The 17,244-nt window shown below is 44.5% G+C and overlaps 1 pseudogene; it reads right to left on the reverse strand.

Annotated features, from left to right (window-relative positions):
- Positions 1–17,244, reverse strand: part of LOC141273200 (uncharacterized) — a 74,506-nt pseudogene that overhangs the window by 17,234 nt on the left and 40,028 nt on the right.

The following is a 17,244-nucleotide window of genomic DNA, read 5'->3' on the forward strand; positions in this document are numbered from 1 at the left end:
CCCGGCTGTGTCCTGCAGAGTTTATATTTCCAAGCCAATCACCATCCAGCAGGTGCTATATTAGGCAGCACCGCCCTCCACACCTGTGCCTGAGCTTAGGTTCCAGTTTGCTGTTTGCTTCTAGTTCCTGTTAAGGAGTTCTTTTGTTTATACCTCCCGGTACTGAACCGGCTGGTGTTACACCTGTCTGTTCTCCCCACTACTGCCCTTGGCTTTGTTTCTTGAACCTCTGGTGCCTGCCCCAACCCCAAACCGACTGACTACACTTCTGTCTCGCCCCTCTGTACCTCGCATACCTGCTGTGATCTGTTGGTCAGCTGCTGCAGGCCCGGACACTGCCCTGGAGTGGCACCTGGTGGCTATCCTGCGGCCCAAGCCTATCCTCACCATCAGAGACGCTAGTGAAGACCAGGTAGCCACTCAGTCAAACCCCTCTAGGGTAAGTCTGGCCAGTAGTGCAGTGGGTCCACAGCCACGAGCGTTACAGTTCAGTATCACTGTATTCGTAGTGAGCAGGAGAATCATGTCACCAGGTCATTTTACATATCGAACATTGTAAAAAGCAAAACTTAAAAAATAATCGTGAAATTGTGATTTTTTTTTTTTACCATTTAATTCACCTTGGGCCTTTACAACTAAAGTGATACCAAATATATACAGATATCATTAGTTTATTATAGGTTTTACAACTTTTGCACAAAAATTCCACATTTCATGGAAAGAAAAAACATAATTGCTTGCAGGTAATGGGATTTTCCAGAACCAATTACAGCACCACGAGAGAGTGGATCCATCCATCAAGGACAGGAAACCTACAGAATAAAAGGGCGGAACCTCTCTAATTAGTTTGGTTACAGAGCATGAGAGGACTTCCATTAACAGTTATATACAACCGCAAATACCATCACCAACTACATTACCTTCTACACCACAAGAACCGCACACCAAAAATTCAACTAGTGCATAACCATTATCCATGATGATGGGGGGGGGGGATAAAAAAGTGCTGACATGGGTTCTGGAAAATTCTAATACCGGTAAATAATTATGTATTTTCCTTTCACCCAAGACAGCATACGAGATTTAAACAGAAACAAATCAACCTTAGGGAGGGACCACTGCCTGTTGACCCTTCTCCCAAAGGATAGATCAGCAGAGGACAAATCAAGGCTATAGTGCTTATAGAATGTGGAAAGAGAGGACCACGTTGCAGCCTTACACATCTGGTCGATAGACACGTTCTCCTTCTCTGTCAAGGAGGCTGAAATGGCCTGTGTAGAATGAGCTTTCAGATCCACTGGAGCTGCCCTATAACTTGAGAAATAGGCTAATCTGATGACCTCTCTAATCCGCCAAGCTAGAGGACTTCTTGAGGCTTTCATCCCTTTGCTAGGGTCCTGGAAGGAAACAGATAATGACTGACTTTTCCTCCAAGGTCTTGTGGCAGAGATATATTTTATCAGGCATCTCCTGACATCTGGATCCAGTAAGCAAAAAAACGGATCTGTTACAAATGAAAGGAAAACGCATGACTAATTAACGGATCCGTTTTCCATAGACTTCAATTTTAAAAAAAAACGAATCCAGCAGAGATCAGTTATTTAAAATCGGACTAAAAAGTTGTGTCTGCACAACTTTTTTGCCAACGGATTGCTGCTGGATCCATTCTAACTGATCACTACTGGACATGTGAACATAGCTTAAGGTGTGGAATTTTTCTTCCCTAGGATTCCTGGGGTTAGCGCAGAAGGAAGGGAGAACAACCTCCTTACTTCTATGGAAGCTAGTTGCAACTTTAGGAAGGTAACCTTGGTCTGGTTTTAAAATAACTCTGTCATCCAGGATTTGCATAAAGGGAGTACTAACCAACCAGGCTTGAATATTACTAACCCTACGAGTGGCTGTTAGGATCACCAGAATGACTGTTTTGACGTAAGGTTTTTGACAGATACTGATTCTACAGGCTCAAACGGGGAGTTGGTTAGTGCCTCCAGCACCAGACTCAAATCCCAAGGCAGAATTTTTGGACTAGAAATTAGTCTTGATCTATCACATGCTCTTATGAACCTTGTTTTCCATCTACTTGCTAAGTCATAATTATATAATGGCCCTTAGGCTGAGATTTGTACTTTAAGGGAGTTAGTAGATAACCCCCTATCTAGCCACTTTTGGAGAAATTGTAAGATAGGTTCGACTGAGACTCCGTCCTCTTGTCTTACACTTGAGCGGTTTAGGAATAACTTCCAGGTTCTACCGTAGTGGTTACTGGTTTCCTACTTTGGAGTATGGTGGAGACCAGATTTGGTAAAATACCTCACTTTATTAGTAATCATCTCCCAAGCTCCATGCTGTCAAGTGAAGGCCAATTGCCTGGGGATAGAAAACTGTACCCTGAACAAGTAGATTCGGGATCTATGCTAGCACCCATGGATCGGCGACTGACATTAACCTCATCCATGACAACCATGGTCTTTTGGGCCAGAATGGTGCTATTAGGATTATTCTTGTTCTTCCTCAGTACTACCAGAATCAACATCACTGGTGGAAAAACATAGGCTAGACTGAAATCCCATTTGATTCCAAAAGCATTCACCATATGCGGTTGTTCTCTGGGATCCAGCAAGAAAAACATTTTTATTTTTCTGTTCTGTTTGTTCGCAAACAGGTCTATTCCGGGAGACCCCATGATTCTATCATCTGCTGGAAAGCTGATGGATTCAGGCCCCATTGTCTTTGCCTCAACCGAGTGCGGCTTAAAAAGTCTGCCTTGTTGTTGTGTTTCCCTTTTATAGGCATTGCTGTTAAGTAAGAGAGATAGGCTTCCGAAATATGAAAGATTTGCTCAATTACGGTCATTAGAGAATCGGATCGAGTTCCTCCCTGATGATTTATATATATAACTGTTACTCTGTTGGCCAATAGGATACGAACATGTCGGCCCTGTATCGATGAAGGCATCTTCTCCGCCGCATATTTCACCACCAGTACATCTTTAAGGTTGGAGGACCCAAACCTTTCCTCCCTTCTCCAACCACCTTGAACCAGACAGTCCTCTGAATGTGCTCCCCCATCCTCTTGGGCTTGCATCTGTGGTTATGACGTTCGGGGCTAGATTTTCCCAAGAGACTCCCCTTCATAGATTTTCTATGCTTAACCACCAATGGAGAGACTTGACTGCAGTCGAGGAAAGAGTAAGTCTTCTTTCTAAACACCCTTTCAGCGCAGTTTTGTATGTCAAGATGCTCGTTGTAATCTTCTGGTGTGCAACTGAGCCCATAGGACTGCTGAAATACAAGAAGTCAGAAACCCTAGCAGCGGCATGGCATTCCTGAGAGTGATGGTAGGATTGTCTATCACTTTTAGAACCTGGTCCGACACCTTTGCTATCTTTTCCTTTGGAAGATAACAGCTTTCATTTACTGAGTCCAACAGAAGGCTTAAAAAGATCTGGAATCTCAAAGGAACTAGTCTCGACTTCTTCAGGTTCAGGAGCCAATCTAGATACGTCAAGGTGGTTCTGACACTTGCTAACTGGGAGCTGCAGTGTTCGATCGTTTTGCCCACGATCAGAAAATCATACAAGTATGGTATTAGAAGGGTGTTCTGCTCCCGAAGATGAGCTACCATTACTGCAATAATCTTTTATCTCCTCTTTCGAAAATACTTCCTTTAGAAAGGGATGGACCAATTAGGAAACTGTTTCTTGCCGTCTCTAGCCTTGTCTAGGATATTATCAACCACTGGACCAAACAGATACTCTCCTTCACATGTACAAGTCGCCGAAATAGCCGGCTTTATAGCTCCTGCCAAGGATTCTCAGGCAATTTTTTAAGTAGCCATCTGCCTTCCTATCTAAAGTATCTTTAAAGTATCCCCATGTTCTTTAAGGGCAACATAGATTTTTTAGACAACTTGGCCACCACCACATCTATTTTTCATGCTTAATCCAATAGGGCCGTCTCATCCTCCTCGAAGGGATAATTCCTCTTCGATGATGAGGACAGCGAACCTTTCCTCTCAGGTCTTTTCCACTTTTTTTAATGAGGACTTCTATCTTCTCATTCACTGGAAAGTTTTTTCTCTTCTAGTTCTCGAACATGATATCTTGCACCGACTTTTTGGCTTTTATGTCTGTTATGCCCATGGTGGATCTTGCTGCCTTGACCAACCAATCAGTATCCTCCAGCGGGAAGCACGGGCTACCCCCTGCACCATCGTCTGAGGATGAAGCGGAATCTGAGGACGCACCCCCTTCTTCCCCCTCTGATTCTTTTGGAATGAGATGATAATATTGTCAACCTTTTTCCCTTCCTGAGTTTGCCGCTTTCATGGTGGACTAAGGATTTTAGTGAACTTTTCATCTCTGCCTTAGTAACTGATTTCAGTTCCATAGCGAAGCTAGGGGACTCTTCGCATACCGTTCTTTCAATTTAGGCACGGCAGAGTTTTTTCTTCCATGAGCCGAATAATCCTTCTCCGCAAAGCACACACTCTTTATACTTAAGCTTTGCAGCACATTTCCTAGGCATCTCCTAATAACTAAGCAAGCAAGAGAATGACCTATTATAAGGGAAACCTATGTCTCGATCCGCGCTATTAGTGCTATGGCTCTGCTGACTGGTCTTGCGGTCACTTCTGGTGTTTCTCCCATTACCACTGCGATTGCTGCTGCCACTATTACGCCAAAGCTGTTTCCGCTTCTTCTCCCGCTGCTCCATGCCAAAACTAGAGCGCGTACCGAAGCAACCGCGACGGCGGCCAGCAGACACACGAAAATGCCGTCGCCGCCCACCAGATAGATCCCCCTTTGGACCTGCTGCAGTGCTTCCAAGACCTGCACTCCGGCACAGCAGGCACACCGCCGCTCCTCCAGACGATCAAGCAGATCTGGGTAAGCCTTCTTCTCTTCGTTCTGCAACCAGACATTGTGTGTGCATTCCCCCTCAAAGACAGGAAACCAACTGATGCGGGGGAGATGTTCCGCCCTTTTATTCTGTAGGTTTCCTGTCCTTGATGGGGGGATCCCCTCTCTCATGGTGCTTTCATGGATGAAATTAATTTAATGTTCCGCATTGTTTGATTATTTTTTTTTAGGATGTCACCATTTTTAATGTAACCCTTTTGGGGCAGCTGTAGATGATTAACTTTTATTATTTTTTTGGAAAAAGGGAATTGTCGTTAAAATAATATATTAACTTTATAATAAATCCAATTTTTTTTCATCCCTGTGCACATTCATTTTTCAAAAAAGTCTATTTATATAATCCCATGGGTCTCACAGATGGCAGAGAAAATTCCCTTCATTATCAAACCACTTAGAGTCTATAGTTGCTATTAAACGAGGCATCTTAGGGGTAAAGACTAAGATCAGAGTTATCTCCACTCCCAGTCATTATGGCCGGAGCCCGGCTGTCAGTCGCGGTTATTTGGGTGGACGCCTCCATGTTCTGTATTCTGTCACCAAACACTGACATGAGATTAATAGGAGCTAATGGTTTCTGAGTCACAAATTAGGCCAATTCTTTCCTTCATCAGAACTGACATCAGATGATGAAGAAATCGGCCGCTCACATAAGTATAATTCATCTCCCGCTGTATATTATCATCCATATTATAAATGCACGACCTGTGACATCACATATAACAGGATCACATTATTATCTATTCAGATTGTGGCTGAACAGTGAATATTCATCTAAAGCTCCTCACCTGGGCGGTTATCTGTAGGGGTCTCCTCTTTACACCGCTGATCGCCCCTCACATTTCTCTCTGGAGCATTAATATCGTTCAGATCTTTATCCGGATCCAAAAGCTGCAAAACAAATATTGTAAAAGTCCCCGATGATTGGAGAAGTCCCCGGGAATAATGGTGAGAAGATCCGGCCATGTCTGTGGTCAGCTGTGATCCTGCCGTCTCCACCGCTCTCATTACACAAGTATAAAACATCTAATACTGGAGGAGAAGACAAGACTGAACACAAGGAGGTCACAGCCGTCTACACATCATAGGGGAGATCTCCATCTACCTGATGGTCCTGTGCAGGAGGAGGAGCGGGACATCTCTCTGGGGTTGTCCTCTTACTGGAGAGACCTGCAGGAGACACAGACAGGACTGACATCATTATTACATACAGAGAATTATAGGCCATGTGGATTTAGTCCTGTCTATTACCTGGTGATGTGCGGGGCCGGTGCTCCTCCATCATCACCTCCTTGTACCGATCCTTGTGTCCTTCTAGATACTCCCACTCCTCCATGGAGAAATAGACGGTGACGTCCTGACACCTTATAGGAACCTGACACACACAATGATACCGTCATCACCCAGAATCCTCCAGTGCCGTCCTGTATAATGTCCCAGCATTCCCAGCAGTGTCACCTCTCCAGTCAGCAACTCAATCATCTTGTGGGTGAGTTCTAGGATCTTCTGGTCATTGATGTCCTCATGTATCCGGGGGTGAGGTGGAGGCCCCGGGATTGGGCTCAGGGTTCCTCCCCGTCCTTCAGACACAGGGTCCTGACAGCGATCACTAGAGGTCTTCTTCACTACTGTGTAATCCTGAGCGTGGAGACATTAATAATATCACTACAGACACATACTTATTTTTATTCACCTGTCCTGGTTCCAGTGTTGACCTTTGTTTCCTTCCCCTATTGCTGGTTCCCTTGGTGCTGTACTGAGTTACTGTGATAACCTGACAAACACCTCCGTCATCATCAACCAAGTCTGGCTCAGGTAGCTACAGTATATGTTGCCTGAGTATTCAGCAAAGTATAGCGTTTTGTACCACATGCTTTTTTCCTCTAGACTGTGCTCCAGCCAGCTGGTTAATTATCTTCCTATTGTAATAGTGAGGAAGGGTGTAACCTTCCCCTGGGACTGAAGTAGTTAGAATTACATATCCCCATAGTTAGACACTCTCTGAACTGCTATTAGGTCAAGTTACGGGGTTATTTTCAGTGGCGCAGTCAGTGGATTAAGGGTGAAACGTAGTGACAGGGATAGACATAATTCCTTGTGGGGCTGCAGTACTTTTTATCAGCCACAAGATGCCACTGCTGAGCACAGTTGTCAGTGAGAGGCAAGGCAGTTGCTAAGCAGATGGCTTAGTGGGTGGAGCCTCTGGGTGTGCTAAAAATAGCTGCAGCCGTTATTTTTGAGTCTGTTGAAGCCCTGCCAGGGACGTGACAGGAACTCTTACGTGCGGACGTCCAGGAAAATTGGCTACTAGGGTAGACGGGGGCTCTCTACCCTCAGACAGTGAATCCGTAGTGTGAATATCTCCTCACCCAGGAGTCCCAATAGCCGGCCGGAGAAACTCAACGGAGGTATTGAGGACCCGGGACTTCTAGTCTGCAGGTAGCAGAGGAAAATAGGACTCCAGGATAAGCTGTTAGGGAGATAAAGGATCTGGGCACACTGTCGCTGATGAGGAACTGTCTCTTAGGCTAAGGAATAGAAACAGAGAGATGCTTCACCTAAAGAGGGCACCAGGGCTGAAGATGATTTTAGCACCTGTATGGGAGACAAGAACCTCTTGGGCCTTATCCAATCTACCAGACTGTAAATATTGTAATTACTCCTTTCCCCTAAGTAAAACCCCAGCTTTGGTTAATAACTTTGTGTCCTCTGAAATTATTACTGCCCTGGTCCCAGAAGAGAAATGTCTGGAGACAACCGCGACCGGATGGTGTGAAGTAAGTGAAGAATGTCACATGCACAACCACACATCAGAGGGGGGACACAAATTGTCTGTAAGGTGCCAAAGCGAGCAGGGACCACAACTCGCCCACGACTACCTCGCTGGCGCACCTTACATTGCAACTTCTGTCTGTTTTCCAACACTCTATTGCAACGACTAGCTCAGCCCTGTGTATCCTCTGGCTATTTCTTTCTCAACTCTGGTGACAAGTTGCAACTCCTTTCAGCTATCAAAGTACTTTATTGTATACACATCTTTACTAAGATCCTCCTGACGAAATTGCAAGCAGCGGTGAAACGAGCGTCGAGGTAACAAGTGAGCAATTTTAGGACTACACCCAAATGTCTACAGGTAATATACCTTTCTAATTATACCTCTCTAATTATATTTCTAGAGTTACCTTTGAATATAACATACTTCTTGTGTAAATTATTAGGAAGTCTTTTATACTTTCCTTATACTATGTAAGATTTCTTACCTTGGACTCAAAGGGGAGGGAGGGGGGGGGACAATCAAATAGTCCAGCTCAAAGGTCTCTCAAAACCTTTTGTACTAAGTTTATGTCCTGCATCTATGTATATGATAATATTTATACTATAACATATTTTAAATAATTTTGATAAAATAAACTTTTTTGATATACTAATTATTTTGATCTAGTGCTCCTTCCTTTTCTCCTTTATAAGTGAAAATGTTTTAGCTGGAGGGGATCCCCCTCATTATTTATAGGCCAACTTTCTAGTATACACATCTTTACTAATCCTGCGATTAACGGTATCCCTGCTGCAAGTTCCTGATTGTATGTGTAGGAGGTGGGGACTGGACTGTCATGTTCCTACCACTGAAGACACCAATCTCGTCTTGTGTATAGTGTCCTGCGTCTTTTATATATATTGTGTCATGTGATGTTTGCCTACATAATGTATAGTAATGTATAATTCAGAATGTGATAACGTAATGTTGGTAGTGTATAGTATAGGATAAGACATAGGTTAGGAGTTAGATCATAAGGCAGGTAGGATAAGATAGTGACTAGTCATGGGTGGACCCGTGGATGATCGGGTCCGGGAGGGTTCAGCCAAACATCTATTAAAAGTTTGGGTTCGGGTACCAAAACAGTACCCGAAACAGGATTCCTCCATTCATATGAATGGGGGGGTCTCGAACATCCGTGGCTCTGATCGGCGGTAACATTGCTATGTAACGCCCCGAGGGTTCGACCGCTACAGAGGTATTGCATCTCATCCAGATGTGTGATATCTCACTTCCAGGTAAGGATGGAGTGTGGATCAGGACCCCGACACCTGCATGCATTACACCACATTTCCGGGGGGGCAGGGCGAACGATATGCTCCAAGTAGAGCACGACAGTCCCTGTTCCTAGCTGGAGTGGGGGGAGGGAACACCGAGGAAGGGGGGACCCTGTAGTGCATAGGAGGGAGAGGGCAGTTCCTGGGTGCACCTAAAGGGAGGTATAAAAGGTGGGAACCATCTTAGATCAGTAGTCAGTTGAGTTCAGTCAGACAGAGAAGAGGAGGGAGCAGGAGGCCAGAGCAGAGGCTCTGCATGGGCTCTGCTCTGCAGGCAGGCCTAAGAGAGAGGCCGGAGCCTGGAAGAAGCAGAAGGAAGGAGAAGGAAGGAAGAGGAGCGGAGGAGGCTCCAGGGACAAGGAACGAAGGGACCCCAGGGGTGTGGACCGGCGAGTCGCCACCGCACGCCCGAATCTACCTGCGTAGAAGGGTCAGGCCAAAGGGGGAGACCGGTCCCCGAAACTAGTGGAGGCGGGGAACTACCCTCAGCTAGAAACCGGAGGCTGTGACATTTCACGTGGCGCAGCCCCTCGCTACACCCGCTAGGAAGGCACCATATAGGGTCAGGGAAGCTGGCGCAAAAGTTTACCAGTGAAGGCCCGAGGCAGCCGGACAGAAGCGAGGTCACTGGCGGGGTACGACAGGCCAGAGAAAGGACACACAAAGGGGGTCCTGTGAAACGCTTCAAAGTTATCTGGGAGTAGGCCGAGCCCCTCACCTGGTGAGCACAGTGCGACGAGGGACGTTATGACCAGCTGTAGTAACGTGGATAAAGAACTGTGAGTAAATATCCTGGACTGCATTACAGGACTCTGTCGTTACTGCTGCTCCCGCGCACCATCACCCCCAACATCCACACTTGCTGCCCTGAGGCTATACTCCTGCCGTGGGGAGTTATACTATCCTCTGCTGCACCCACAACACCAGCCTCAGCGGTCTGCCCTGCAGCGGCGGTTCACTCTGACCGCAATCCACGGGTGGCGTAGTCGGACATTCAGTATATAGACTGCCATTTAGTTTGACCACCCTGAGCCACGGGACCGGGTCACCGCCACGGTGACTACGACCCCCAGCATCTACAAAAAGGCCCGGTTCTGGGTTTCCCACGCGGCCCAGGGGGCGCGTCAGTTACCTGTCAGATGCCAGCGTGATCCCGCAGCTGTGACTGTGACCCGCGGTAAAAAGCTTACTGCAGGTCACAGGCGTCGGCTGATGAGAGTACTACTACTCACATCAGTCTACGCCTGCTGTCACTGATAACAGCAAGTGCAGACGCTGCTGATGTAAGTATTCATCAGCCGGCACCTGTGCTCCAAGTAAAAAACAGTAAAAAAAACATGTTACTGTTCTACCCGGCAGCAGGCTACACACTGACAGGAGCGTTATCGCTCCCGCAGTGTATAGCCCTGAGCCGCCGTGAGAGAGGTCACAGGAGTTCATCAGCTGATGAGCTCCGGTGATCCCAATTACTGCACCGCCGCGTGAGAAAGTTCTCACGCAGCAGTGCTGTAAGCTGATGAACTCCTGTGAACTCTCTCACGGCAGCTCAGCGCTGCACACTGCCTGTGTCAGTGTGTAGCCTGCTGTCCTGTAGAGCAGTCACATCAGTGACTGCTGATGTGACTGCTCTACAAGGGAAATCATCGTGGGACACTATGGATTATTTCATCACATCGGACAGGTGAGGAATATTGTTTTTTTTTATTTTTGCTTTTTTAACATGTGAAAATGGCTTCAAATGGATTGGGCGTTAGGTGAGTAAGGTTGCTTTTTTATTTTCTGTTTTTACAGGGGACAATGGCTTCAGAGGATGGGGCTTTAGGTGAGTATACATTTTTTTTATTTTTAAATAAATGTGTAATGTGAACTCCTGTGACCTCTCTCACGACAGCTCAGCGCTATACACTGCGGGAGCGGTTACGCTTCTGTCAGTGTGTAGCCAGCTGCCGGGTAGAACAGTCACATCTGCTAATATGAATGTTATACTAGTGAAATCATTGTGGGACAATACGGATTACAGCGGATAGGTGAGTATTATGGCGGTTTATAATTTTTACTCTTTTACAGGTGACATGGACTTTGGGGATGAGGCAGTAGGTGAGTATTATGGTGTTTTTTTGGGCATCGGGGATTAGATGTAGGTGAGTATAACTGTGTTTTTTATTTTTATTTCAATATGTATTTAACTTTTTTTTTTACTCTTTTTTACTTTGCGCACAGGCGCCGGCTGATGAATACTCCCATCAGCAACGCCTGAGCTCGCTGATGCGTGTAGTAGTCTCATTAGCCTACACAGGTGACCCGCAGTAGTTTTTTTACCGAGGGTCACTGTCACACTGCGGGATCCTTTCAGCGTGACCCTGCAGCGCTCTGATCAGCGGTAACGATCGGAGACCCCGGGAAACACCTGAACAGTAACACGGACTTCCTTAGGAAGTCTGTGTTTGGGCTCCGTGCCCGAACAGTAGGTGTTCAGTACGGACCCCAAACTTTACTGTTCAGGTTCGCCCATCTCTAATAGTGACTGTAGTTAGATAGCGACATTAGGGTAAGATAGAGTTAATGTGTAGCACTAGCCCATAGTGGGAGGGACTTAGTGTTAGGGTAAGTAACTGTTTCCTGTAGATAGTTAGATAGGGACAAGTTTAAGTTGAAGTAGTAAGTGTCTGTGAGCAGTGCTGCCATTTGGGTAAACTACTAAGAAAAGGAGACAAAAGGAACAAAAGAGTGGCGCAACCTTGAACTGACCGAAGAAGAAACAGAGTGGCCTTCCACCTAAAAGTGGTCCTTGGATAGGACGACATTCATGAGAAACCCTGGGCTTGCTTAACGCTGAAGGTAATGGACCTAAACAGGACTGAGTTCATGGGACTTAGGGGGGTTCCGAGGGGTAGATTCAGAGCGCCAGAGACTCGCTGATCAGGACTGTCAGGACAAGCCATGCTGTGACGAAGTAGGGCGAAACAGTGTAATTCTCCAACCCTGGAGTAGACTACAGTGGACGGAAACGATATGTGTGAAAATGCTTTACACTGTAAAAACTTTGTACCCACTGCCCCTTGTACATAACCCTTACCAAGTAACCGTTCAGTAAAGGCTGTGTTTTTGAACAGGAGTCTCCTTTATTGAACTCTGAAACCTATGGTCCTCGCCAGCCAACACCATTGGCTAAAGGTGGCCTACATGGGTGCAAGGCCCAAACAACACCAACACCCAGCCAGGACCCACTCTTTCATGTAGTGCGCCAGGGCAAGACAGGAGAAGATGAGTGCCTCGCCCGCGACTCCCACCCAGCACTCCATATGTACTTCTCAACTGTTACTGCATATAACGGCCCTCAAGCTGAATGTACTGTTTTTAGCTTCACTTCTCCAGCTAACGTTTTAAATGCCCTGCGGTTCATGCTGATACAAATGCTGTCTATTTTCACTGCATCATCACCTCTATTCCGTGATGCTAATCATAAATTAGAGATTTAAGAAACCACCTTATTAGTTAACCACTTCGCGCCAGAGCCTGTTTTCGCCTTCGTGACCAGGCCAATATTTTCAATTCTGACCACTGTCACTTTATGAGGTAATAGCTCTGGAACGCTTCAACGGATCCCAATGATTCTGAGATTGTTTTTTCGTGACATATTGTACTTCATGATAGTGGTAAAATTTCTTTGATATCACTTGCGTTTATTTGTGAAAAAATTGGAAATTTGGCGAAAATTGAAAAAATTTTGCAATTTTCAAACTTTGAATTTTTATTCCGTTAAATCAGAGAGATATGTCAAGCAAAATAGTTCATAAATAACATTTCCCACATGTCTACTTTACATCAGCACAATTTTGGAACCAACATTTTTTTTTAGTAGGGAGCTCTAAGGGTTAAAATTTGACCAGCGATTTCTCATTTTTCCAACAAAATTTACAAAACCATTTTTTTAGGGACCACATCTTATTTGAAGTGACTTTGAGGGGCCTTTATTACAGAAAATACCCAAAAGTGACACCATTCTAAAAACTGCACCCCTCAAGGTGCTCAAAACCACATTCAAGAAGTTTATTAACCCTTCAGGTGCTTCATGGGAATTTTTGGAATGTGGAAGAAAACAATGAACATTTAACTTTTTTTCACAAAAATGTTACTTTAGACCCAATTTTTTTATTTTCACAGGGGTAACAAGAAAAAATGGACTACACAATTTGTAGTGCAATTTCTCCTGAGCACGCAGATACCCCATATGTGGGGGAAAACCACTGTTTGGGTACACTGCAGGGTTCGGAAGGGAAGGAGCACCATTTGACTTTTTGAATGTAAAATTTGTTTGAATAATTAGCGGACACCATGTCGCATTTGGGGAGCCCCTGATGTGCCCATTAAGCCGTAAAAATAAAATTTTCACATTTTTCCCACAAAAATGTTTTTCATCCCCTAATTTTGCATTATCATAAGGGTAACAGGAGAAATTGCACCATGAAATTTACTTTGCAATTTCTCCTGAGTATGCTGATACCCCATATGTGGGGGAAAACCACTGTTTGGGAGCACTGCAGGGTTCGGAAGGGAAGGATCACCATTTGACTTTTTGAATGTAAAATTTGTTTGAATAATTAGTGGACGCCATGTCGCATTTGGGGAGCCCCTGATGTGCCTAAACAGTGGAAAACCCCCCTACAAGTGACACCAATTTGGAAACTAGACCCCTTAGGGAACTTATCTGGATGTGTGGTGAGCACCTTGCACCCACAGGTACTTCACAGAAGTTTATAATATTGAGCCGTAAAAATAAAATTTTCACATTTTTCCCACAAAAATGTTTTTCATTCCCTAATTTTGCATTATTATAAGGGTAACAGGAGAAATTGCACTATGAAATTTGTTGTGCAATTTCTCCTGAGTACGCCGATACCTCATATGTGGGGGAAAACCACTGCTTTGGTGTACGGCTGGGTTCGGAAAAGAAAGGAGCGCTATATTGGCTGGGATAGGTTGCAGACACCATGTCACATTTGAAGAGTCGGTGACATGCCGAAACAGCAGAAACCCCCACAAGTGACCCCATTTTGTAAACTACACCTCTCAAGGAATTCATCTAGGGAAGTAGTGAGTATTTTTAAATTTTTACATTTATACCATTGGGCAGTGAAGAAAACATAATTATATTTTTACCACAAAAAAATGTTTTACCCTCAGATTTTACATTTTCACACAGGGCAATGGGTAAAAATGGTGCAGAAATGTGTCACACAATTTCTTCTAAACGTGGCAATACCCCATTTGTGGCTGTACAGTACCGCTTAGCCATACGGCGAGATTCGGGAGGGACGGAGCGCTATTTGACTCTTGGAGAACAAATTATTGTAGAATAGTTTGCGGACTCCATATACACAGCCCCTAAGTGCTAGAAGAGCAGAATCCCCCCTCAAGTGACCCCATTTTGGAAATTATACCCCTTTGGGAATTTACCTACAGGTGTAGTGACCATTTTGACTCCATGGGTCTTTTCCAGAAACAAGCAGCAGTGGATGTTGCTGAGTGAAAATTTCAAACTGCCGTTGAAGTGACCAGTACGCTGTAGTGACCGGTACGTTGTGCCCAGATTGTGCTTCTGGAGACATGCACCTGTAAATTAGGCAAGCTCTCATCGCTACAGGAATGTCAAACATGTTGACCCTAAATGTAGTTTAGGCACATTGTGGGGCTCAGACGGGAGGGAGGCATTTGGATTTGGGAGCACAAAATTTTCTGAATTTCTTTTGGGGGGCAAGGGCCATTTAGCTTTTCCAGAGCCTTTCTGCTACCAGTAACTTGGAAGTCCCTTATATTTTTAACAGATAATGGACCTGAGTTGGGACTAGCTTATTTTGAGGACTGAGTTGAAGCTTTTATTGGGAACATTTTACATAACATTTATCCGCCGCCCTAGGCTGAGCACTTACATTGGGGTTTCCATCTAAATTTCCAATTGATGTAATTCAGATGAAACCCCTGCGGGATCCATTCACTATAATGAGGCAGCAGAGTTACTCTGGACTCCGTCTGGCCTCTGTGTAGCGGTGTCCTTTTTTTCAGAAGTGCATAAAACTGTGGCCAACCGCACTTTTATGCACGCCTAAAAAAACTGACACCGTGGGATCACAGGCCAGACGGCATCCACAGTGGCCTATATCTGCCTCATTACAGGGAATCTTCCGTCATGGGTTCCGTCTGAATCACGTATTTCAGAGATTTACACGGAAACTCTGATGTAAGTGCTCAGCGCAGAGCCTTACTGTGATCTTTGGGAGCCATAATAAACAAAATCATCAGCAGGTGAAGAATTGGTTTTATTTATTTTTTACGCCGTTCCTCGTGTGGTATAAGTGATTACATTACTTTATTCTTCGGGTCGGTGTGACTACAGAGATACCAGATTTATATCGGGTTTTTATGATTGACAGCTGTCACACGCTAAAAGACGCTTTTTTTTGTAAAATCTAGTTTTTGCATCGCCATATTTTGAGAGCTATAATTTTTCCATATTTCGGCCGACAGAGTCATGTGAGGGCTTGTTTTTGAGGGACGAGTTGACATTTTTATTGGTACCATTTTTGGGTACGTGACATTTTTTGATCGCTATTTTTTGGGATGTAAAATGAACAAAAACCAACAATTCAGGAATTGTTTTTTGAGGGTTTTTTTATGCCATTCTGCGTGTGGTAAAAGTGATCAGGCAGCATTATTCTTCGGGTCAGTACATTTACAGCAATACTACACTTATATCTTTTTTTATGTTTTGGCGCTTTTACACAATAAAACTATTTTATAGAAAAAAATATTTTTTTTGCATCGCTTTATTCTGAGAGCTATAACTTTTTTATTTTTCGGCTGATAGAGCTGTATGGCGGCCCCCATTTGCGGAACAAGATGACGTTTTCGCAAGGGTTTATCAGTTCTATTGATCTCCTGGAGCTCTCAGTCCTGAGTTGTCTCAGCTGTTCTGTGTTGGCCACTCCCCTCTGGATTATATGCTCTCCACTGGCACTTGGGAATTGCCAGTGATAGCTCACACTTCCTGGTTTGGTGTTGAAGGAGAGTTCTGAATTAGTAGCAGTTGTTTGGTGGTTTTCTTTCAGGAAATTTCTGAGTGGATTTGGTTTGTGGGTTTATCTTAATCCTGTTCCCATGTAGTTTGTTCCTGCTACTGTTCTCTTGATTTACACTCAGTTGTTTTGTGAGAGCATTTGTATGACTGTGGTTTTCTTTTATCCCTGTCTGTCAGATTTGCGTTATTGTATATACGTCAGTCCCATTCCTCTCTGGAACAGTTAATCGTGCAAATAGAAGCATAGCGAGATACGAGACCCCGGCATCCCCAACTTCAGGGGTAATTTGGGGAACAGGGATAGCCTAGGGTCCTCCTAGCTTGAGGGACAGGAAAGGAAGGAAGGAGCCAGTTGCCCCAGGAAATCCTTTTACAGTATCATGACAGTAATGACATCAGAACCTCTCACCTCTCCGGTCATATCACCTGTTATTCCCATAGATAATGATGTCATATGATGACATCAGAACCTCTCCGGTCATATCACCTGTTATTCCCATAGATAATGATGTCATGTGATGACATCAGAACCTCTCACCTCTCCGGTCATATCACCTGTTATTCCCATTGATAATGATGTCATGTGATGACATCACAACCTCTCACCTCTCCGGTAAGATGGAAGATTATCTCCAGGGTGAGGTTTAATATCCTCTCCGACATCTTGTCTCTGTCCTTATTCATCCTTGAAGAGTCGATCGGGAAAGTCATTTCATATAGAATTTATTAGGATCCTTTTTTTGTAGGAACCTGAATAAAAAGAAGATGAGACGATATAAAAATGACATACATTTTATAGTAATCAGTACAATTACCGCAGATATATTGGAGATATACAGTGTGGATGTTGTATTTTCTCCTCTGTTTGGGTTTAGTTTAATTGTAGATAGCAGCTGCCAACAAGTTTCGACACCACGGGACGGTGCTTGCCTGGGAGGTGAGTATAGGCTTTTTTTATTTTATCGGGGCTAAGTGTGGGGTATGAGAAGTAGTTATCCTAGTAGTGGACAACCCCTTTAAATGTGTTTTATTGAGATTGTATGTGATACCAACACAAAGCAGCAAGTATTTGTGAAGTGTAAATGAAATGATAAGAAAGTGTAAGTGTAATATTTTAAAAATATAAATCTGACAATTGCGCCGTTCACACCGGAAT

This window comes from Phyllobates terribilis, unplaced genomic scaffold, assembly GCF_046119375.1.
Source record: "Phyllobates terribilis strain yellow unplaced genomic scaffold, ASM4611937v1 Scaffold_1__5_contigs__length_1240528914, whole genome shotgun sequence".
NCBI lineage: Eukaryota > Metazoa > Chordata > Amphibia > Anura > Dendrobatidae > Phyllobates > Phyllobates terribilis.